The sequence below is a fragment of the Pecten maximus genome, chromosome 7, assembly GCF_902652985.1.
Source record: "Pecten maximus chromosome 7, xPecMax1.1, whole genome shotgun sequence".
Lineage (NCBI taxonomy): Eukaryota > Metazoa > Mollusca > Bivalvia > Pectinida > Pectinidae > Pecten > Pecten maximus.
In genome coordinates this window covers 39686440-39711651 of record NC_047021.1, presented here as the reverse complement: position 1 = coordinate 39711651, position 25212 = coordinate 39686440, and the positions used below count along the sequence as shown (strand labels likewise).

General features: G+C 36.0%; 1 protein-coding gene across 1 annotated transcript in view; it reads right to left on the bottom strand.

The window, feature by feature from the left end:
* The window catches only part of LOC117330819 (synapsin-like), a 180064-nt gene extending 166413 nt beyond the window's left edge, over window positions 1-13651 (bottom strand). Inside the window, exon 1 of the mRNA XM_033889330.1 lies at window positions 13383-13651. The gene's annotated coding sequence lies outside the window, so the exon portion shown is untranslated. The remainder of the gene's footprint in view (window positions 1-13382) is intronic.
* Window positions 13652-25212: the final 11561 nt, after the last annotated feature.

The window sequence follows — 25212 nt, the reverse complement described above, 5'->3', positions numbered from 1 at the left end:
GTAGGGAGCCTCATATACATATACTCCCTCATCACTAAATATGGAGGTGGGGAGCCTCACATATATATACTCACTCATCACTAAATGTGGAGGTGGGGAGCCTCACATACATATACTCCCTCATCACTAAATGTGGAGGTGGGGAGCCTCACATACATATACTCCTCATCACTAAATGTGGAGGTGGGGAGCCTCACATACATATACTCCCTCATCACTAAATGTGGAGGTGGGGAGCCTCATATACATATACATTTTTACTCCTCATCACTAAATGTGGAGGTGGGGAGCCTCATATACGTATACTCACTCATCACTAAATGTGGAGGTGGGGAGCCTCACATACATATACTCCTCATCACTAAATGTGGAGGTGGGGAGCCTCATATACATATACTCCTCATCACTAAATGTGGAGGCGGGAGCCTCATATATATATACTCCTCATCACTAAATGTGGAGGTGGGGAGCCTCATATACATATACTCCCTCATCACTAAATGTGGAGGTGGGGAGCCTCACATATATATACTCCTCATCACTAAATGTGGAGGTGGGGAGCCTCACATATATATACTCACTCATCACTAAATGTGGAGGTGGGGAGCCTCACATACATATACTCACTCATCACTAAATGTGGAGGTGGGGAGCCTCACATACATATACTCCTCATCACTAAATGTGGAGGTGGGGAGCCTCACATACATATACTCACTCATCACTAAATGTGGAGGTGGAGAGCCTCACATACATATACTCACTCATCACTAAATGTGGAGGTGGGGAGCCTCACATACATATACTCACTCATCACTAAATGTGGAGGTGGGGAGCCTCACATACATATACTCACTCATCACTAAATGTGGAGGTGGGGAGCCTCACATACGTATACTCACTCATCACTAAATGTGGAGGTGGGGAGCCTCACATACATATACTCCCTCATCACTAAATGTGGAGGTGGGGAGCCTCACATACATATACTCACTCATCACTAAATGTGGAGGTGGAGAGCCTCACATACATATACTCACTCATCACTAAATGTGGAGGTGGGGAGCCTCACATACATATACTCACTCATCACTAAATGTGGAGGTGGAGAGCCTCACATACATATACTCACTCATCACTAAATGTGGAGGTGGAGAGCCTCATATACATATACTCACTCATCACTAAATGTGGAGGTGGAGAGCCTCATATACATATACTCACTCATCACTAAATGTGGAGGTGGGGAGCCTCACATACATATACTCACTCATCACTAAATGTGGAGGTGGGGAGCCTCACATACATATACTCACTCATCACTAAATGTGGAGGTGGGGAGCCTCACATACATATACTCACTCATCACTAAATGTGGAGGTGGGGAGCCTCATATACATATACTCACTCATCACTAAATGTGGAGGTGGGGAGCCTCACATACATATACTCACTCATCACTAAATGTGGAGGTGGAGAGCCTCATATACATATACTCACTCATCACTAAATGTGGAGGTGGGGAGCCTGACATACATATACTCACTCATCACTAAATGTGGAGGCGGGGAGCCTCATATACATATACTCACTCATCACTAAATGTGGAGGTGGAGAGCCTCACATACGTATACTCACTCATCACTAAATGTGGAGATGGGGAGCCTCACATACATATACTCCCTCATCACTAAATGTGGAGGTGGGGAGCCTCACATACGTATACTCACTCATCACTAAATGTGGAGGTGGGGAGCCTCACATACATATACTCACTCATCACTAAATGTGGAGGTGGAGAGCCTCACATACATATACTCACTCATCACTAAATGTGGAGGTGGGGAGCCTCACATACATATACTCCCTCATCACTAAATGTGGAGGTGGAGAGCCTCACATATATATACTCCTCATCACTAAATGTGGAGGTGGGGAGCCTCACATACATATACTCACTCATCACTAAATGTGGAGGTGGGGAGCCTCATATACATATACTCCCTCATCACTTAATGTGGAGGTGGGGAGCCTCACATATATAAACTCCTCATCACTATAAATGTGGAGGTGGAGAGCCTCACATATATATACTCACTCATCACTAAATGTGGAGGTGGGGAGCCTGACATACATATACTCACTCATCACTAAATGTGGAGGTGGGGAGCCTCACATACATATACTCCCTCATCACTAAATGTGGAGGTGGAGAGCCTCACATACGTATACTCTATCATTACCAAATGAAATATTACATGATTTTTTTTTTTTCAAAAGTGGTTATTTGTTACCTTTAATCAATGACCACAGAAATTTAATCAGGTATATATACATGTATAGAGCTTGATGTCAGAAATGTGTGAATAGGAACTAAATCAAACTATATCAGCTCTTGACAGACAGTTTCTATCCTCCTTACATGTCTTTTTCAATATTTTAACCACACATGCACAAATTATAGCAAATTGTGTAAATGAACCTAATGATCCGGATTATCTGTGTCATGAGTCCCATGTGTCAAGAACTTTCCAGGATTACAAACAACGTAATGATTTACATTACAAACAGCTATCTGACACTGATAACTGATTTACATTACAAACAGCTACCTGACACTGATTACAAACATCCAAATGAATCAATCCCTGTATCAGACACAAATGCCTAGATTAACCAGACGCATGTTACAAACAACATCAATATACCCTGTATGTATAGTCCTATAAGTTTCATATCCCTCGATAACGAAATATCATTCCCGATTTATGTCATATATACGATTACTAATACAAGTGTGGCATATTAATCCTAACATGGCAAGGCATCTATATTGATTAGAATTCCCAGTAATTAATTATTCAAATAATGTTTGTCTGTGCCGATCACAGGAATGGTTTATTGGAATAGCCCCTGATTATATCTAACTGGTGTACATGTTTATACCAGGAAATTTCTCAGAATTAACGATTTACATGTACTGCAATAAAAGGAATACCCAATGCAATGATCCAGGTTTCCTTTCAATTAGGCTAAATCAAATTTTTTCCCTGTTTCATGTCTGTAAAAATGGATTGGATTAGGCCAAAGAGAAGCATGTCAATGTATTAGCTGTTAAATGAAGGTGAATAAATTTAGGGTTATACCAGTAATTTTTTTTTTTTCGAAATATTTTGATAAGAGTTACTCAAAGAAAGGTTACACCAGGACTTCAACAGTACATGTTCTTTCATAAAAAAAAATCTTATCTAAAAAAATTCAGGATTGGCACAATAACATAGATTCAGTACATTAACAAGAAACAAATATCTATCTTTTTTTGGCCTTGTACTGATTGGAAAAATTGAAAATGCAGATTTCATAAGTAACTTATAAACAACACTATAATGCAATAAATACAAAAATCGGTTAACACATTTTGCATTAAAAACATAACTGTTTTTTTATAAGCAAATACATGAAGCTGCCTAGAATGAAAATCTATCGAAAATAACATCCACACAATTTTGATTACGAGAAGAGTGCTAGAAGGACAAATTGTCGTAGATGCGGTTTTAATGCTGTATTTTGATTGCTGACTCAGTACATTGCTGCTGTGTTTATCGGTCAGTCATCTATCACTTTTTTTTAAAGAAAAGAAACTGTCCCTCTTTTTCACTCTAGTTATATTTGCTTTTTATGCAACTGGAAACATATACCTGTAGTAGGTATGTAAAGATTGTAATGTTATCTAAAGTGAAATCCACTTTTTCTATAAATGACCTTTATATGATGAAGATAAAGAAATGTATCACGATAAAACAAAATTAGATATGTCAGAAGATGACAATATCATTTTCATTTTATCGGCTAATAACTCTGAGATAATGCAGGAATTTGTCTTTAAACTTATAAAAACAGTCATTTAAACTTTGGAGAGCGGGCTTGCATCATCCAGTATAATCTAATACTATTTATATTGTTGAAGCTTTATGTATGTTTATATATATATATATTGCCTTGAAATTACTTATGTAGTTAGAATTGTGCTATAAACATTTGAATTGAAATTAAATCTTTTATTAGATTCATATGTAAATGCTAGTTGTGTCTCTTCCTTAAAAGAATGCGTTCATATATCTAATTTTGAATTTTTATATTTTTTTTTTATATCTATATCTTAAATATTCACTCCCATAATTCTACCAATCGCTGACAGCGAATTCATTAACATCTGTGACCTCTATAGTAATGTAGAATTGGGTATACAGAGACAAAGACATATACAACATTGTTTCTATCACCTCATTAATAGACCCAATTCACACCTAAGGTATATTACGTCTTCCCAATTAGGTCTCATTGTTAAAAGGTCAGACAAATACTGTTAATATATAAATGTAGTATTCATCACCGATATCTGACGTGACCTCTGACTGATCTCCGATACTTTACCCTCTACAGAAAACCCGTCACACTGATACAGAACAGGCAGTACTCAATCAGTTGACATTTGTCTATATAACAATGGTAACAAACTTGGTATGAAATGGGTCAACAGATTGAGGCATCATTGTGCCGAAACACAATGTGTAGGTAAGAAATATACATCTGTCATTTACAGGCAAAAGTAATCCACCATATTTTACTGAATACAGGCTTTAATGTAACAAAAAATAGTCCCCTTTTAAATGCTTTCTTCTCTATATTCATACGGTTACAAGCGGCAGCAGGCCATTTTAGGGATTTGGAACATTTCTGTAAGGTTGATAAAAGATAATAAATACAGTCGAATCGGTCCAAATGACCATCTCTATTAAGCAACCCTCTGTTCTAAGCGACAATTTCAATTCCTCCTGAGCATTTTCGCTATATATTTTAACTCTATTTAGCGACCCTCTGTTCTAAGCGACCATTTCAATTCCTCCCGAGCGTTTTTTGCAATATATTCTAACTCTGTTAAGCGAACCTCTGTTTACGCGACCAACGACCGCAATTTTTTTATTCCTGTGATAACAATATAATAACTCTCCAATAAGTGAACAGAAGTCTCCGAAATGCCTTCCATTACCATTTTTGCCTTGATAACACCAATGTAGTTTTTCTTTTCGTGAAAAAGGACGGGAGAGGAGGTGAAGATTTGCATGAGAAAATGATGGTTTATTTTTCATATGTATCATTAATCATTATTGCCAATTTATAAAATTAATAAAAAGCTTATGAACATTTATTCAATCTAACATACAATCTCTATTAAGAGACCACTCTCCATTTAGAGACCATTTTTGAACTTCCCTTGATTGATCCCTTAACACAGATTCGACTGTACAATGAATATCACAACTTTTCAATAAGAGGTTTCAATCCCAGCTAGGCACCAGTTTCATCAACATTCCACAACTTGAGCAAATTCCTTAACTTGAAATTTTCCATAGGAAAACTTATCGAGGGTTTCTTAATAAAGATATTTTCCTTATTAAACCAATGATATTATGGTTTCTTATGGAAAATTTAAGTCAAGGGATTCCCTTAATTTATGGAACATTGATGAAACTGGTACCTGCTTAAGCAAATTTTTCAATTTCTCTTTTTATTAAATCTTCATGTTCATATCCACGTATTGTTTGGGTTTTTTTCTACTAAGAAATTACCATCTCTTTATTGTGCTATCAGTAACAAAAAAAGTATCCATTGTCATGGCTTTCAGTTGACTTTGAGTTTTTGATTCCCAAAATGAGACCAGACTCTTAAGGATTGTAGAGACGAGGCTATTTGACATGTTTTTTTACTTTCAGATTTCTAATAAATGGCGATCTGACTTCAGAAATAGCTAAAGATTTTTCAGATTTCTAAGAAATGGCGATCTGACTTCTGAAATAGCTAAAGACTTTTCAGATTTCTAATAAATGGCGATCTGACTTCTGAAATAGCTAAAGACTTTTCAGATTTCTAATAAATGGCGATCTGATTTCTGAAATAGCTAAAGACTTTTCAGATTTCTAATAAATGGCGATCTGATTTCTGAAATAGCTAAAGACTTTTCAGATTTCTAATAAATGGCGATCTGACTTCTGAAATAGCTAAAGACTTTTCAGATTTCTAAGAAATGGCGATCTGACTTCTGAAATAGCTTAAGACTTTTCAGATTTCTAATAAATGGCGATCTGACTTCTGAAATAGCTAAAGACTTTTCAGATTTCTAATAAATGGCGATCTGACTTCTGAAATAGCTAAAGATTTTTCAGATTTCTAAGAAATGGCAATCTGACTTCTGAAATAGCTAAAGATTTTTCAGATTTCTAAGAAATGGCAATCTGACTTCTGAAATAGCTAAAGATTTTTCAGATTTCTAAGAAATGGCGATCTGACTTCTGAAATAGCTAAAGACTTTTCAGATTTCTAATAAATGGCGATCTGACTTCTGAAATAGCTAAAGACTTTTCAGATTTCTAATAAATGGCGATCTGACTTCTGAAATAGCTAAAGACTTTTCAGATTTCTAATAAATGGCGATCTGACTTCTGAAATAGCTTAAGACTTTTCAGATTTCTAATAAATGGCGATCTGACTTCTGAATTAGCTAAAGACTTTTCAGATTTCTAATAAATGGCGATCTGACTTCTGAAATAGCTAAAGATTTTTCAGATTTCTAAGAAATGGCAATCTGACTTCTGAAATAGCTAAAGATTTTTCAGATTTCTAAGAAATGGCGATCTGACTTCTGAAATAGCTAAAGACTTTTCAGATTTCTAATAAATGGCGATCTGACTTCTGAAATAGCTAAAGACTTTTCAGATTTCTAATAAATGGCGATCTGACTTCTGAAATAGCTAAAGATTTTTCAGATTTCTAAGAAATGGCGATCTGGCTTCTGAAATAGCTTAAAGTTAAGAGTCAAATGAATACCCCGATTATGCTCATCCAACGATGAAACTGTTACCAAACACTCCATCAATATAGTTGTGGATTAGTTTTCCCTTACGGTAATATAAATTACCTACCATCTTAGCCTCTCATTCAGGTCAAACAATATGTCAACTCATTGATTTTGGGATCATGTGTAGGCAGATTTTGATATCACCGGGCCCTGGCCAGAGAAACACCTAATTTAGATATCTTAAAATAGCTGACACTAAAATCTATAGAAAAACGGCAAGATATTGATTAGACAGCTGGGATGCCAATACTGTGTGTTTCCGACCGAGGTCTGTTCATGGTCATCAAAACTGTTGGTAGATTTCTTTTCGACTCTCCCTTGTCACATCTTATAATCGATAATAAATAGAGTACACTGTATATCCATCATGCTCTCTGACAGAAATAGTTTTTAGGATTTATTACCATGCCATACCGACCTGCTCTTTTTACACTACTTCCATTTCCATGAGATTTCCTAATAACCAAGACTCTCAATAACATTGCCCATAGGATTTCTTTGGGGGCCAATAAGAAGAAACACGGTAATTAAAATTACAAATTTATCGGATGGCAGACAGGAATCAAACATAAATCAAGACAATTAATCCAAAGTTCAACCAATGGATGCAAAGAATGGTGTTCCATCACCTGAGTTTGTTTGTTTGTTTGTTTGTTTGTTGGGTTTATCACCCCGTAAACAGCCAGGGTCATTTTGAGGTGGATCTCAGTGTAGTAGCTGGTGGCTACCTCACTGAACAATATACAAGAGACATGTTGCATGCCAGCCAGAGCAATTAGTGTCTTGCTCAAGAATGCAACCATGACAACACAGACTGGGCCGTTTCTAAGCTTCCTGAGAAACACAAACCTACACGGGTTAGGTCATCAAACCATGCATGCACCCAAGATCCTTTCCCCAATGGTCATGAAGGCCGACTGAGTTATAGCAGTTCCTTGAGTGACTGAGACTCTGTTTATCATTATAATGTACCAACCAATGTCTTTTATAATACAAACTAGAACACATCTTCATCCTTAACACTATATTACATGTATGCACTAGGGCATCAAGCATTAAAACCACAACATAACTCAGAAATTAAGAGAGAAAAAAAACACAAAAAGATGTAAACATTTCAAGTTCTATATTGACATTTTCCTTAAAAGAGACCAAATTTAATTGCTTAAACCAGCTTAAATTGCAAATTTAAACATGCTCTTAAATTCACATGTTCATACTGGTGAAGCCAAACAAATTGAAGAATTCCATCATTTTAGACAGGCCACTGTGCTAACAGGGAGGTTTTTCACGAGCAAGCTCAAGGTTAGAATGGCATCAACTGTGTTTTCAATACATCACAGTTACAGTAAACAGTTTAACAAATTAAATTTTATTTCTGAAATGTCAAGGTGACGTATAACTGCAAAACAAATATCTGTAGATGTTTTATTTCCACCTAAAATTTTGCCTTTGATCAAGGGAGTTAACAAGGATTATTTATCGAATATGTCAGATAATGAGTTGTTCATATATAAACTTTTTAAAAACAGACACGGAAATATTACTGCCTTCTTAGTTCTAAAACTGACATCTTCTGTAAATAGTCATGCAAGTCAAATTGAATTTGATTTTCCATTTTGTTAGCCTAATTGGTACAATGTATTTCCATTATATGGATTTGTTACTTGAAAGTTTGGAAATACAAAATATTTCTGTTCAAATTTTGCAAAGGTTTTTTTTTATCTCCACCACAACCACAAGGACCAAATGTTTTCTTATCAGTAGGTATCAAAATGAATGGTTTTCATGCTTGAAACTCAACATTTTCAAGTCTTTCATTTATATATATAATAAACAGCCAATTTTGTCAGCCAAATAAATGGAGGTGGACTAACAAGTAGGAATGGTCAAAGCTGGGATTGAGCAATAGCAGCAGTATGAGATACAATCAGGTGGGAGATATATTTTAAACCACATCTAGCCTCTGCTTTGCACTTTGTTCATGCATTTGGTCCGTCAGAGGTCGCAAAAGCTCAGTCAGATATTAGAGCACCTCAGGTGCAGGTCCAAGGTCAGTTGAAATTTCATTTTCCGCCATCGCAAGAACTTTACTGGCCAGAGATGAGTGCTCTGGGTCTTGAGAAGATTCTCAAATGAATTTTTAACTAATTCATCTATGTGACCTTGAAAATAAGTCAATGTCATTTATGTGAGGAAACTTTATACCACTCTGCCCTAGGTACCTGTCAGAAATTATAAGTCCTCTGGGCATTCTAAAACTTGCAGGGTTTTATTTTCACCCTTTGATCTTGAAAATAGGTCAAGGTCATTGATATGAGGAAATTTTAATGTACTCTTTCCAATATACTTCTTGGTCAAATATCATGTGAGTGAATATCATATAGCAATAGCTCCCCTAGACATCATCACTGTGAGCTAAAAATAATAATTTTCTTAATTTGTCAATTTTTTTGTCCACAAATTTTGTTTTGCTTCACAGTAATGTTAACCTCTAGATGTCCTTCCATCAATTCACCATATAACAGACATCAATAAGTACCTGTTGAATAATGCAATTCTGTCTGGTTGATATATACTGTATAATGTAAGTACAGTTAAATCATAACGATAGAACATTTCACTACATCAATAAACGCCACTACTGAATCTCGACTGTGTATAAATTGTACATGTGAATTGTCTGCCATCGATCCAATAAATCAGGTACAAGAGAGGGCGATGATGTATAATACACAGTAAAAAACATAGATTAATACCATATTAAAATCAAGATAAATTTATGAGCTTTTTTAGTTTTTGTAGTACCAGTAATAAATTTTTGAAACTTTCAATCAATTTATTCATTGAAGAGCTATTCAATTATCTTGTCCTCAATCACAAAATAAACCACAATTTATAGATTTTTTATTAGATATAAGTTTATTACTATTGTTGACATACATAATAGTTGGATTTCAGGTGAAGATCCAAGGTGTGTGGTCTGATCTCTATACCCAGGACACCTTTAGGTCACCGATGTCTTAAGTGACTTATTCTAATTGCCATTTTGTCTGTTTTAGTGTATTGCACATTCACTGTCCTTTGTTGTATGCTTGTAAACAAATTAACATTTTTTATTTTCAGAAACCCCTGAATCAATTTCAATGAATTTTGGCAGAAACCTTCCATCATTGAAGGTCCAAACAAGTGTGAATGATATGGTACCTAACCCCCTCCGCCTGGGGCCTGAGGGGTGGGGCCAAATGGGGTAAATTTAACATAAACTAAAATATTCTTTTAACAAGCTAAACTTCAGTTTGCTGAAGAAACACATACAAAAAAATGAAGAAAAGGGAAAAAAAAAATTTAAAAATATTTTCAGTAATGTCAAAGTTTTTTAACGATTTATCTGCAGATAAACCTTCAGGAATAGTCAATGTATGGCCGGACTCGTGTATTCCTTATGGCCGGAGAACACATATTACAATCAAATTCCATACCTGTTTGCAATTTTCTGACAATCCCAGCTAATATGACAAATTAAAAGCTCAGTGGTTTCCTGCAGAATTTTTAATAACATATATGAACAGCAATATGAATAGAATTCTAACAACCTTCAATAGCTTTCATTGTTTAATATAGATAGTGCCATTTTATAATACCATCTGATCCCCAATCGTAAATATCAAAGGAAAACATTTCCGACCAAGTATCAAATGGGAGACAAATCTCACATGAACTTGTGGTAAAAGAAATCATGTTAGTATATCATACAATGGCTGCTCTTACTTTACCCGACTTCATCATCCATATGAAATCATCAGTCTTCTGATTATATAATCAAGGACTCTATTCCAGAGCAACTAAAGCAATACATGTCCCTTACCGGTCTAAAAATAGTAACAATGACCTTGGCCTTGACCAAAAATCCCTGCAAATTTGTCTGAGATATTATGGTCCTTTATCATTGGATGAAGACTGAGCAAAATCCTTCAAGGAATGAAGTCGCTGGAGCACTGACAATCTTTGGCGTTACGTACATACTTACAAGACGGACGGAGATGAAACCTATAGCCCCCCAGTGGTTTCAAGTGCAGCAGACTAACAAGAGGCCCATGGGTCTTAACAGTCACCTGAGATTTGAAATATTTCAGTTAATTAAATTGACCCTTTAGGCCCCACCCATCAGTCCCTGGGGGTAAATATTTACTTAGGGCCAACATGTGCATACCATCAAACTGTCATCCCATGTTGATAATGTTAAGCAAGTTAGAATGAATTCCAATACAAATCCAACAAATCATAGTCAAAAATGTGATTTCCCTATATAAACTATAGTAAAGTTTACCCCCTCCCCAGTAAATGTAGAGTATGCAAATTAGGGATAAATATGGCAGCAATTCATCATTACCCGTCATTCCCACACTGATACTACTGAAATACAATAAGAGTACTTACATGTTATCAAACACTTAATATTCTCAATCTTCGTGCCAAGCCTCAGATTGTGTCCAAGGAGAGATGGCTGGCAGTTTATAAGTCTTTCAGTTGATTAAACAGGAGACCTCAATCGTTATATAATGATGTTATTTAAGTCTCTGATTAAAAAGATATAAAAAAGTGTTTAAAATATCACAGCATTATAACAACCAAGAAAAAATTATGCAAATTACAAATGCTTGTGACATTTCAAGGTGATTGAGGGTAACCGTACAGAACTAGCTCAGGCTAGGGGGACATTAATTGTCTTTAGCATAGAGTTATAAGAATGTCTGATCGGAGAGACTTAATTTGCCCATTCGAGGCCCAGCACAGCCAGGGTATTTTTGCCATTACTACGTCTTATTATCAGACATGGTCTTATTACTAGGCATAGGCTTATTACCAAGCATGGACTTATTATCAGGTATATAGGCTTATTACCAAACATGGACTTGTTACCATACATGGGCTTATTACCAGATATTGGCTTATTACCATACATGGTCTTATTATACCACACATGGGCTTATTACCACACATGGGCTTATTACCACATTGGCTTATTACCACACATGGGCTTATTACCAGGCATGGGCTTATTACCAGACATTGGCTTATTACCAGGTATAGGCTTATTACCACACATGGGCTTATTACTACACATGGATTCTTTACCACACATATGCTTATTACCACACATGGTTTTTTTTTACCACACATAGGCTTATTACCATACATGGGCTTATTACCAGACATAGGCTTATCACCAGGCATGGACTTATTATACCACACATGGGCTTATTACCAGACATTGGCTTATTACCAGGTATAGGCTTATTACCACACATGGGCTTATTACTACACATGGGCTTATTACCAGACATGGGCTTATTACTAGGTATAGGCTTATTACCACACATGGGATTATTACCACACATGGGCTTATTACCAGACATGGGTTTATTACCAGACATGGGCTTATTACCAGACATGGGCTTATTACCAGACATGGGCTTATTACCACACATGGGCTTATTACCAGACATTGGCTTATTACCAGGTATAGGCTTATTACCAGACATGGGCTTATTACCAGGTATAGGCTTATTACCACACATGGGATTATTACCACACATGGGCTTATTACCACACATGGGATTATTACCACACATGGGATTATTACCACACATGGGCTTATTACCAGACATGGGCTTATTACCAGGTATAGGCTTATTACCACACATGGGATTATTACCAGACATGGGCTTATTACCAGGTATAGGCTTATTACCAGACATGGGCTTATTACCACACATGGGCTTATTACCAGGTATAGGCTTATTACCACACATGGGCTTATTACCACACATGGGCTTATTACCAGGTATAGGCTTATTACCACACATGGGCTTATTACTAGTTATGGACTTATTACCACACATTGGCTTATTACCAGACATATACTTATTACCAGGCATGGGCTTATTCGCATAGCTATGGTAGGAAACAGTAAAAAAGAAAATGCAATAACCAGGCCAGTGACCAGTTTCATCAGAATTTCTTAACAGAAAATTTCCAATAGGAAAGCATTGCCGAATTTAAAGACGGTTCCTTAACTAAGATTTTCTGTCAATTTTGTAATGTTTTCCCATGAAAATTTTGAGGTTAAGGAACTCCCTTAAGTTGAGGACTGCTGATAAAACTGGTACCTGGACTCCAGCCTTGGACATTTAAACTCTGGGCTGATGCTCTAACAAGCTAACTTACCAATATTGATTGTCCTAGTCCAGATACTCTACATATATTCATCTCCAAAACACAGAATTGATTGTAAACATGTCTTGTTCATATGAATCAGCCCCATCAATTTTACATTACACATTAGCATTCTAATTTTACACTAATGCCATATATTGCCTGAGCAAATATCAATATTATGAATTCTTATACACACACTGGACGCTTTTAGATTCTACATTTACTATTGAAAAACAACGCTTACCGTCAAAGCTTCGGATCCCAAACCAATGAAGACAACCGAAATATATAGATATATATATATATATATCCTAGTTCTGTATAAATAGCACAAGACTGTTTCCCTCCAAGGTTTTTCACAACAACCACTCTCCGTTAGCACACTCTAACAACTGGTTCCGGTCTCTGAGTTTGCTGACGTTGAATTAGGCATTAAACAGCCATACATGTGCTTCCAGGCGGACCAAACCACTCGATTCCTGGCTGTCAATGGGCAGATTCCACTCACTTTGGAAAGGGGTTAGAGGCTACTGCAGTTCTTATCAATGGTTGGAGAGTATTGATCTCCTTCCACCTTATGAACACCGACTGTCAATGATGCGAGAATATTGATTGTTGCTTGCTTCCGTGCATACAGCTTGTTACCGATCTACAGATATTGATCCAACACAGTAGTCCCTGGTATTGACTCTTTATAAATATTGACAAGCATCTGCATGCAAATGGACAGTACTATCCAGATAGGTATATTATATATTACATTGATAATCAGATGGAATCATTGACAAAAACACCTGTTCAATGACAAATCTATATCAACCTGGGGCTGCTGAATCTATAGGAACTATAACAATTAGGATTTGTAATAATGACTATGGTTTTTTTCTGTGAAAATAAAAAAAAAAAATCAAACTAATTACCGAAATCTTGATGGATTCATTTGTGGGAAAATAAATATCAAATTTTACAGAGTCCCCACAGACTCTGAGACGTCATTACAATACAAACATTCAAGAGAACCAGATTTTTTTCCCTAGCTTGATCATTAATCTCTTTCATGTAGATGTTTGTCCATGCCAGCATGCATGTTGATCAATATGGAAAAAAATCAATTAGAATTGATCAGAATTGTGATGTGGTCTTGAATAAACTATCAAAGTAGATGATGGATTAAACATATTGTACAGTGCTTTAATTAGTCACTCAAAACAATGATAGTCAAGATTTCTAACAGACTTTCTGGAACATATTGTATTTTCCAAATGGGTGATTTAACAAATCACTCAAGTGTTTAACTATTTTAATGAATATTTTAACAGATGTCATTTAAGATTTTGAATGTTGATTAATGCAAATAAAATAGAATAGTTTTCACACAGTAAATGTATTCAGTATTCAATATTGATACTACTAGTATTCAATATTGATACTACTTTTCTAAGTTAGAATGTATTTACAGTTTTTACTGGCTATCAGGGTAGAAAAAGTTAATTTTATATAAATGATGTTTTTTATCAGATTGACAATGAAAATGTTTATCGACTAATTTTTTATTTTTTTTAGTTTGGAGGTCCCAGGTTAGTGTCACTGTTTGGTATTTATTTCTTGAGTTTAGAGGTTCCATGTTCAAGTCCATGTTTTGTGTTCATTTCTTGAGTTTGGAGGTCCCAGGTTCAAGTCCCTGTTTTGTGTTCATTTCTTGAGTTTGGAGGTCCCAGGTTCAAGTCCCTGTTTGGTATTTATTTCTTGAGTTTGGAGGTCCTAGGTTTGAGTGACTGTTTGGTATCTATTTCTTGAGTTTGGAGGTCCCAGGTTTGAGTGACTATTTTGTATTTATTTCTTGAGTTTGGAGGTCCCAGGTTCAAGTCCCTGTTTGGTATTTATTTCTTGAGTTTGGAGGTCCCAGGTTTGAGTGACTATTTTGTATTTATTTCTTGAGTTTGGAGGTCCCAGGTTCAAGTCCCTGTTTGGTATTTATTTCTTGAGTTTGGAGGTCCCAGGTTTGAGTGACTGTTTTGTATTTATTTCTTGAGTTTGGAGGTCCCAGGTTCAAGTCCCTGTTTTGTATTTATTTCTTGAGTTTGGAGGTCCAAGGTTCGAGTCCCTGTTTGGTATCTATTTCTTGAGTTTGGAAGTCCCAGGTTCAAATCCCTGTTTTGTATTTATTTCTTGAATTTTGAGGTCCCAGGTTCAAATCCCTGTTTTGTATTTATTTCTTGAGTTTGGAGGTCCAAGGTTCGAGTCCCTGTTTGGTATCTATTTCTTGAGTTTGGAAGTCCCAGGTTCAAATCCCTGTTTTGTATTTATTTCTTGAATTTTGAGGTCCCAGGTTCAAATCCCTGTTTTGTATTTATTTCTTGAGTTTGGAGGTCCAAGGTTCGAGTCCCTGTTTGGTATTTATTTCTTGAGTTTGGAGGTCCCAGGTTCACATCCCTGTTTTGTATTTATTTCTTGAGTTTGAGGTCTAAGGTTCGAGTCCCTGTTTGGTATTTATTTCTGTAGTTTGGAGGTCCCAGGTTTGAGTGACTGTTTTGTATTTATTTCTTGAGTTTGGAGGTCCAAGGTTCGAGTCCCTGTTTGGTATTTATTTCTTGAGTTTAGAGGTTCCATGTTCAAGTCCATGTTTTGTGTTCATTTCTTGAGTTTGGAGGTCCCAGGTTCAAGTCCCTGTTTTGTGTTCATTTCTTGAGTTTGGAGGTCCCAGGTTCAAGTCCCTGTTTGGTATTTATTTCTTGAGTTTGGAGGTCCTAGGTTTGAGTGACTGTTTGGTATCTATTTCTTGAGTTTGGAGGTCCCAGGTTTGAGTGACTATTTTGTATTTATTTCTTGAGTTTGGAGGTCCCAGGTTCAAGTCCCTGTTTGGTATTTATTTCTTGAGTTTGGAGGTCCCAGGTTTGAGTGACTGTTTTGTATTTATTTCTTGAGTTTGGAGGTCCCAGGTTCAAGTCCCTGTTTGGTATTTATTTCTTGAGTTTGGAGGTCCCAGGTTTGAGTGACTGTTTTGTATTTATTTCTTGAGTTTGGAGGTCCCAGGTTCAAGTCCCTGTTTTGTATTTATTTCTTGAGTTTGGAGGTCCAAGGTTCGAGTCCCTGTTTGGTATCTATTTCTTGAGTTTGGAAGTCCCAGGTTCAAATCCCTGTTTTGTATTTATTTCTTGAATTTTGAGGTCCCAGGTTCAAATCCCTGTTTTGTATTTATTTCTTGAGTTTGGAGGTCCAAGGTTCGAGTCCCTGTTTGGTATCTATTTCTTGAGTTTGGAAGTCCCAGGTTCAAATCCCTGTTTTGTATTTATTTCTTGAATTTTGAGGTCCCAGGTTCAAATCCCTGTTTTGTATTTATTTCTTGAGTTTGGAGGTCCAAGGTTCGAGTCCCTGTTTGGTATTTATTTCTTGAGTTTGGAGGTCCCAGGTTCACATCCCTGTTTTGTATTTATTTCTTGAGTTTGAGGTCTAAGGTTCGAGTCCCTGTTTGGTATTTATTTCTGTAGTTTGGAGGTCCCAGGTTTGAGTGACTGTTTTGTATTTATTTCTTGAGTTTGGAGGTCCAAGGTTCGAGTCCCTGTTTGGTATCTTTTCTGTAGTTTGGAGGTCCCAGATTCAAACTCATGTTTGCAAGTTTAAGCGAAGCAACAACTTGATAAAACCAGGAAATATATGAAATCTAGTTGACACACAACAACAAAGGATTAATATAATCATACTTGATAAAAATAAAAGATAAATTTATATGGAAACCAATTAAAAAGTACAAGAGTCTTCTGCTTCATCAACAAGGGGCCGCAGTGGCCGAGTGGTTAAGGTGTCCCGACACTTTATCACTAGCCCTCCACCTCTGGGTTGCAAGTTCGAAACCCATGTGAGGTAGTTGCCTGGTACTGACTGCATAGGTTGGTGGTTTTTCACCAGGTACTCCGGCTTTCCTCCACCTCAAAAACCAGGCACGTCCTTAAATGACCCTGGCTGTTAATAGGAACAAAATAAACCAAACCAAAATCATCAACATCAACCCTTGTTTTAAATATTGTATGTGTTAATAAAGCAATACTAAAACCATAGTTGTAGACATTGTCTGCAATATCATAAACTTTATCAAAAACAAGTTGGCCAAGATGTGTAAAAAAAAAAAAAGTACATAATAGGTCCTGCTCTGGAAGGAAACCAAAGCATCTAGAGAAAACCGACATGGTCGAGGAGGTGGGTTTCACCTCCGATCAGAGAATCAAACCCTCATCGCCTATCTAGGTGAAAGGTGAATGATGTGCCACCCAATCACCCATACTCTCACACACGTCTGTAATACTCTGTATAGAGTTCAGAAATCCCACGTTTAAATCCTGGTCTGGCAATTGAAGTGTGCTGCTCCTGTAGCATCAATGATATAGGCTTTCAATATCGTAATACATGGTCTAATGAAAATTGCCTCAATTTTACATAAAGTGCCGTCTGAAATGCCATCTGATTTGGTTCTCGTTGGCTCTTAAAACTAGTCTATAGTCTAGCTGTTTCTTCTCCTCGTATATTGATTTTTGGAGTGGATTAAAGTTAGCAGAAAAGCTGCATCTGTTTGGAGACATGGTTTTGAGGTGTCAAGCCCTAAACGTATGCTTTACACTCATCCATATTCACGAACATGATTCGCAGATTTCCTCTGGTCTTAACAGCTTTTCTAAATCACTATTTTACATGAAGCAGAACATCAATTGACAACCATCAAGAAATAAACAGCCCTGATTCAGCTCTTCCCTTCTCTTTTTTCCTAGATTCATTTCTTTTAAAAACTTTAATTAAGTTTAACTATCTAAGTACCACAATACATTTTTCCTCGGATATAGAGATGGAGTAACCAAATTATTGTAGCGTCATGTGGGTGCGAGTGATGAGACTGTGCACTGTTCTGCTTAAGAGGGCTGCAATAGTTCAGTTGGGTACAGCGCCATCCATGTAACCTCAGGTGAAGGTCCGACGTCTGTGGTTTGAAGCTGATCATTACCCGTGTCAGTTTGTATTTCCTTGGAAGCTGAGAAACGGGCTTGTCTGTGCTGTTGTGGTTGTGTCCTTGTGCAGGGCACTTTACCCTTACTGCTTTGGATGACATGCCACAGGCCTCCTGTATGTTGTTCAGTGAGGTGGTCATCAACTACTACAAGGGGACCCCACATCAAAATGACCCTGGCTGGTCATGGGATGATAAACCCAGCTACTATGTCTATCCTGTAAAGGGCCAACACATTATATATTGACTCAAAAGAAGGGGGTCTTCTTATCACTGGACAATGTAATATTATTTGTTAGCATTTTCACTGATCTGTAATAGAGTAGGTAGATATTGTTGGGCTTATCACCAGAGATGGCCTTATTACCAGGCATGGGCTTATTACCAGACAAGGCCTTATAACAGACATTGGCTTATTAAGCAGGCATGACCTTATGGACTTATTACCAGAGACGACTTTATTGTGACGCATGGGAATATTACCAGACATGGACCTATTACCAGACATTATTATATTATTAGGCATGGGCTTATTACCAGGTATAGGCTTATTACCAAAGATGGCTTTATCATGAGACATCATGAGACATGTACTTATTACCAGACATTGGCTTATTACTAGGCATAGGCTTATTACCAGGTATAGGCTTATTATCAGATATGGGCTTATTACTAGATATAGGCTTTTAACCAGATATGGCCATATTACCAGACATGGACTTATTACCAGAGATGGCCTTATAACAGACATGGGCTTATTATCAGACATGGGTTTATTACCAGAGATGGCCTTATAACAGACATGGGCTTATTTAACAGGCACGGGCTTATTACCAGACAAGGCCTTATTACCAGGCATGGGCTTATTACCAGACATGGCCTTATAACAGACATGAGCTTATTATCAGACATGGGCTTATTACCAGACATGGGTTTATTACCAGGCATGGGTTTATTACCAGAGATGGCTTTATCATGAGACATGAGCTTATTACCAGACATGTACTTATTACCAGACGTGGGCTAATTACCAGACATGGACTTATTACCAGACATGTACTTATTACCAGACGTGGGCTAATTACCAGACATGGGCTTATTATCAGACATGTACTTATTACCAGACATGTACTTATTACCAGACATGGGCTTACTACCAGACATGTTCTTATTATCAGACATGGGCTTATTACCAGACATTGGCTTATTATCAGACATGAGCTTATTATCAGACATGGGCTTATTATCAGACATAAGCTTGAGACACAGCCTTATTATGGGATAGATATGATATATATTTACGGTATTTTGTACCCTGGTTTTTACTCGTGAGCCTCAGAACAGTTCACTTGATAGGAGTCAGGGGAAATTCCACAACAGACACACGTATTGTATCAAATCAACCAGTTGATCAATTATTAAGTGATTGCATATGGCCTCCACTTGAAACAGGATGTAATCGAAATACAGTGTAATTGGGTCATATCAACTTCGTATATCATGTCTCGATCAATTTTTCAGATACCTGTACTCAGGTCAGCATCTCATGAACAGTTCATATGCTATCAAAGCTATCAAAGTTATCAAAGCTTAGGCCTAGATCGGTAAGGTAGGCATTCTGATCATCAGGTTACTTTTACAACAAACATAGCCTTAATGTAAAATATTATGCTGTACCGTAAGCCTCACTGAAAATCGTGATACATGATTTAAATGCATAGTATATATAGAAATGGAAAACATATAAAAATTGAAACAATGGATTATTTTTAATTTTATATTGGCGCAGTGATGGTCGGCCCGATACCCCGACATGATCATTGTGAAAGTCGTCTATTAGATGATATGAATACCTGGATCGCAATGTCATTGAAACGTTCTTTTTTAAGAACGCTGATGTGGCGCAGCGGGTATTTTTCTGGCTAAGCCATTGGGTGCTGTAGATCGTGAGTTCGAGGCCCGGTCAGGGCACGAGTCAGAAAGTTGTCTTCCGTCGTCATTTGTATTACTATGTACAGTACATTCCACTTAATCGGGTAACACTTAATAGGGTATTTGGTTTATTGGGGTAAAAATTCAAACACCAAAACCATTTTCTCTTGAATCATGTTAAAAAAAATTGTTTAATTGGGTAGGAAAAGTCGTATTTTTCGGTTATTCGACTATGACAATCTGACCAAAAAAATAGAAATGCTCCAGTTTTCACGAAAGTCATCACGTATTTCTTTAAATTTTAGACATTTATCAACAAATAGGGTAATGTAGATGGTTATAATGTCAAAAAAAACGGTAAAATATTACCTTAAACAACAATGTTATGTCGGGTTTTTGTCGTGTTTAGAACTGTGTTGTTGTTCTGCCTCGTGGGGTTTTTCCCCCCCAACAGGAATCGATTTTAGGCATTGTGGGTAAAATTAAATGTTATTTTTAGAGTCAGCAGCAGGCCAACGTAATGGGGTTTAAAAGCATAATTTAACCACTAGACAATTTAACTTTTACTTCTGGGATGTAAAATCTTCGAAGCAGAAATCTAAACAATAGGTTTTGACCTGGGTCTGACTTTGCTACAGACTGGTTGATATTACTGCTAACTGTTAACTGTGGGGGATTAAAAGTGAGGGGTTCGCCAAGGGAAAATGTGACGACACCGGTACACACGTAACACAGGTCAGTTATTACAGTAGCGAGCAGATAAAAGGAAAGACGCCCAACGTAAGCTTATAATTCCTACTCAGGTAGGGATTATAACTGGTTAATAAAAACATCAAATTGGATTTTGTGTGTTTTATCAGTGACTGCCAGTGCCAAGGTCTTATTTATACCAAAGGAAACAACCCAAATAAACTTGGTTTCTCCAATCTCTGTGCTTTGGCAATGGGAAATAATATGGAATATTAAAAACGTCGTAGCGAACAAAAGAATGCCTTTATGATATAAACAAAAGGGATTTTAGCTGTAGTTGTCGGCAAGTCCTTAGATCGTATTTTAAATTAGGAACACGTGGATGAATGGCCCCGATTTGAGGTGCTACGATTGTACTGGGTTTTATTATTTTAATACAAGTATTTTTATACAATGTGGAATAGTAATCTGACAATTTGACATCAGTAAAAGCACAAACAAAAACACTGTTTATTAACAATAATAAACTCAAATATTTTCATTCAAAATCGACCCAAGTCTGACAACCATTACAGACCAAATCCAAGATGGCGACGTCATTTCGGCTTATTGCATAAGTCGGTTAATCGGGTAAAAGCCCCCTCAAATAGGCAACCCAATTAAGCTGAATGCACTGTATATCTATGTATTAGCACAATGTATCATATACACTATGTGTTGGTGATCCGAAGATATAGATTTGTATTTCCTGTTGTAGTTGTACCGAGAGAAATATATATATATACATACATATGCTCTAGGAAAATATAGAGATCACTTACCTTATGATGTTTTTGAAATTTAAGTTATACTTGAAATCCCCTGCCATATCGCTTTCACTAGTAAGCTGAACTCAAATTTCACAAATATCATGAAAACTAAAATATAACAGAGATTTCTTTTCTGTGTAAGAAGAAAGATAACTCATACATAAACAGACTAGAACTGTCACCAGGATGGCTGACTAATACCCCCGCAATCTGCACGAGTCAATGGTGAATTTGAACTGTTAATTAGAGGCTAACTAAGATAACCCGTGCATGCCGATATTTCTGAAACTCAGAATGTCTGAAATATGTGTTGTTCACAATAAAGAGAATTCAGTGACCAGTTGCCATAGCAACCATAATTTTGAGAAAAAGAAAGTGTTTGCACATCTACACAGTCTTCTATATTTGTATGAAGTTTCATTGAAATCGGCCCTTCGGTTGAGGAGGAGTTGTCCGAACAAACTTAAAGTTATGGTTCTTATCGGAAAACCTTTTTATAGTGACCAGTTGCCATAACAACCATAATTTTGAGAAAAAGAAAGTGGCATGCACATCTACACATGGTTCTCTATATTTGTGTTAAGATTTATTGAAATCGGCCCATTGGTTTAGGAGGAGTTGTCTGGACAAAATGTGTCTACAGACAGACGGATGGACGGACGGATGGACCAGTATACCCCCCTAACTTCGTTGCAGGGGTATAATAATTGTAAAATTGAGCTTATGTGTTACTTTGGCAGTTTTAAGGAAGACATCAGCTTAATCAAACAATAAATATCTTTTTTGAAGTTTACATGTCATATAATATGATCTATAAAGCAAAGTAGACATAAACAATAAATATCTTTTGAAGTTTAAATGATCTATAAAACAAAATAGAGACAATATAACTAAATTACAAAATTAAATTAAAAGAAACAAAATTTCAATATTCTGATAATTCAATATTTTGAAAGATATTAACATTTTTAGCTTAATTATATCAAAGTATGAATCAATATATATTTTTTTTTAATCATACATAACAAGAAAGACCAAAAAAATTAACCTTCTCCTCCATGAACACCCAACTTGATCCTCCGACCCTTCCTGCATGATTACCTTATAGAACATTGAGTCTTCTTCACCTAAAAATAAAAGTAAACTTGATTTTATCTATATAACCATCATGTGTAGTTATGGCATGATTAAAGAAGGACTTTAAAGTTTTTCCTCTATTTACCCAGTGCCTGGTCTCTCTAACTCACATGGGATCGAGTAACAACATTTTGAGTCCCTTTGAAAAAATCCTGTCATTCCTTACAGCAGAAGATTTGTTTTTTAAAAATGCTAATATTTCCACACTTACCAAGGATGGAGAGCTGACCTTGACCTTTCATCACAAACTTACATTTTTATCAGGGACGTATAATTAGATATAGACACACTGACATAAGCACAAGAATAAGTCTCTATTTTTATCATTCTGATTAATATGATACTATATGTTGTTTTTTAATCATAAATATTTCCAGAGACCTTTAAAGGGACATTCCTTCATTTGAATAAAGTTTAGGAAATCAAAATTAAATTTACTGGAAAATATGTATTTCTTCCAAGTAGTAAAAGTTCTACAACCTTTACATGAATACAGCAATTTTACGCTCAAGGTAAACCAAAGTTCTTCGAGTATTAAGTCCTGAAAATTCTTAATTTGACCTGATGTATCATAAATTACCGCAAAGACATATGGTATTTGTATACGATACGCCTTTTTTCCTGTACATTTCGGTGTTTATTTCATAAGCTGTAGGTGCAAACACTCATGTAATCATCGATCGGACATTAGATTGAAAACTGGATATTGCAGCTACACTTTAGATCGGTTTATAACTAGTGACCTTGACATTAAAGCTACATATATGTGGCAGTAAGTAAATACAATACGATAAATAAAGTATGCTTTCTGTATATTACCAGAGTGGTAATATAAGTATCAATTATTTTGTACTTAAGAATTATTTTATTACAGGTGTCTCTATCTATTTTAATACATGTAGCCGTCAAACCTGTTTGTCCGGTTAACATGTCCACCTGAGTATATTTCACCTGTATTGTATTGTCATGTTAATGTCTTGTCACGTGACTGCATGTTCGTACGTGTACCTTTGAGTTTTATTTGTCACTCCTGCACTCGACATCAGAGGTACCCTGCAGCAATACCGTAAAGTAAGTACATTGTACTAAGAGTTATAAATTATGTAAAGTTATATGCTATCAATAACCTTTACAGAATTATATATTTTTCGGTTTGAGAAAGCTAAATTATTCTTTCTTTAATTAGACATATTTTGGGTGTGGTTCGTCATTACGTTCTTGTGAGAACCATTTTTTTTAATAGTACATGTATTATACGACTTTACTAATTTGGGATGTTCTATTTCTTTCTGCAGATGAATTGAATATGTAGACGACAGACCAGAATTATTACTCTTGTCATTAAGACCCCTGTCGGATTGATAGGGTATGTACATTGTATTTTGTTGATATTTATGTTACATAATTTAAAAATAATGTGTATTCACTAAGTTGATAAATTGTGTAATTTATCATAAACAGTAGGATATATGTATGCATTTTAAGTCGTTATATTAATGGTAACCATTATGGAAAAGTTGTATTTAATGTGATAAAGTATATCTCTCATGAAGTGTACATGTATATCACGGACTAGTTTCTAGCTTTTATCGAATGCGTACTTGTTGTAATATGTTGTATTTGTTTTATTGTAGGGTCTTATTCATTATGAGAAATAAAAGTGCTCTAACGGAAATATCAGCATTGCTGTTTTAATTCAATGTAGCACTGGCCCGGCTACATATATATGCATGACCACTCTTAGTCTTAGCCACCATCACCTGTCAAGTTATCACTGTACTGAAAAGAGTGAAACAAGGGGAAGTAACTCTGATAGATCAGAATGATACACAGCTAGTGACCTTGACATTAAAGCTATATATAGCTAGTGACCTTGACATTGAAGCTATATATAGCTAGTGACCTTTACATTGAAGCTATATAGCTAGAAGATTGCTTTGACATACAAGGTACAAGAATATTCATTTAAAGCGGAAAGTTATAACAACAAACTTTATACATACTTTTATCAGAGATTTATATGTAGTATAGATATCTATATAGATATATGCTATTATTGTGACGAAAAAATATAATTGAACATATTTTTATTAAAACAGCAAGGGCATACTTATTGAACTATGCAAAAAAAAACCATAATTTTCGTCACGAATTAACTTAGTTTTGAATTAATAACTGAAACTAATCGAAGATGATAGCAATCAAGTTAATTCACAGTGTAGTAACAGTATATATATATATGTTACACAAGCAAATACATTAAAGTTAAAAGTGAATAAAAAAATACAATCAATCCTAATTAATCAAAACAGTCATGTTTATAATTGAATAATGACGTAGTCACTGGGCTCGCCTGTACAATAATGGAAAATCGATCAAACTAACACTTTTTTTGATTTTGGTTCTTTTTGATTCTCATGCGGTCAAGGCCACGTGTATACTTATGCTCTTTTTTCATTGAATATGATAGTAGGCAAAAAGAACATCAATCATTTTATAATGACCAGATGCTT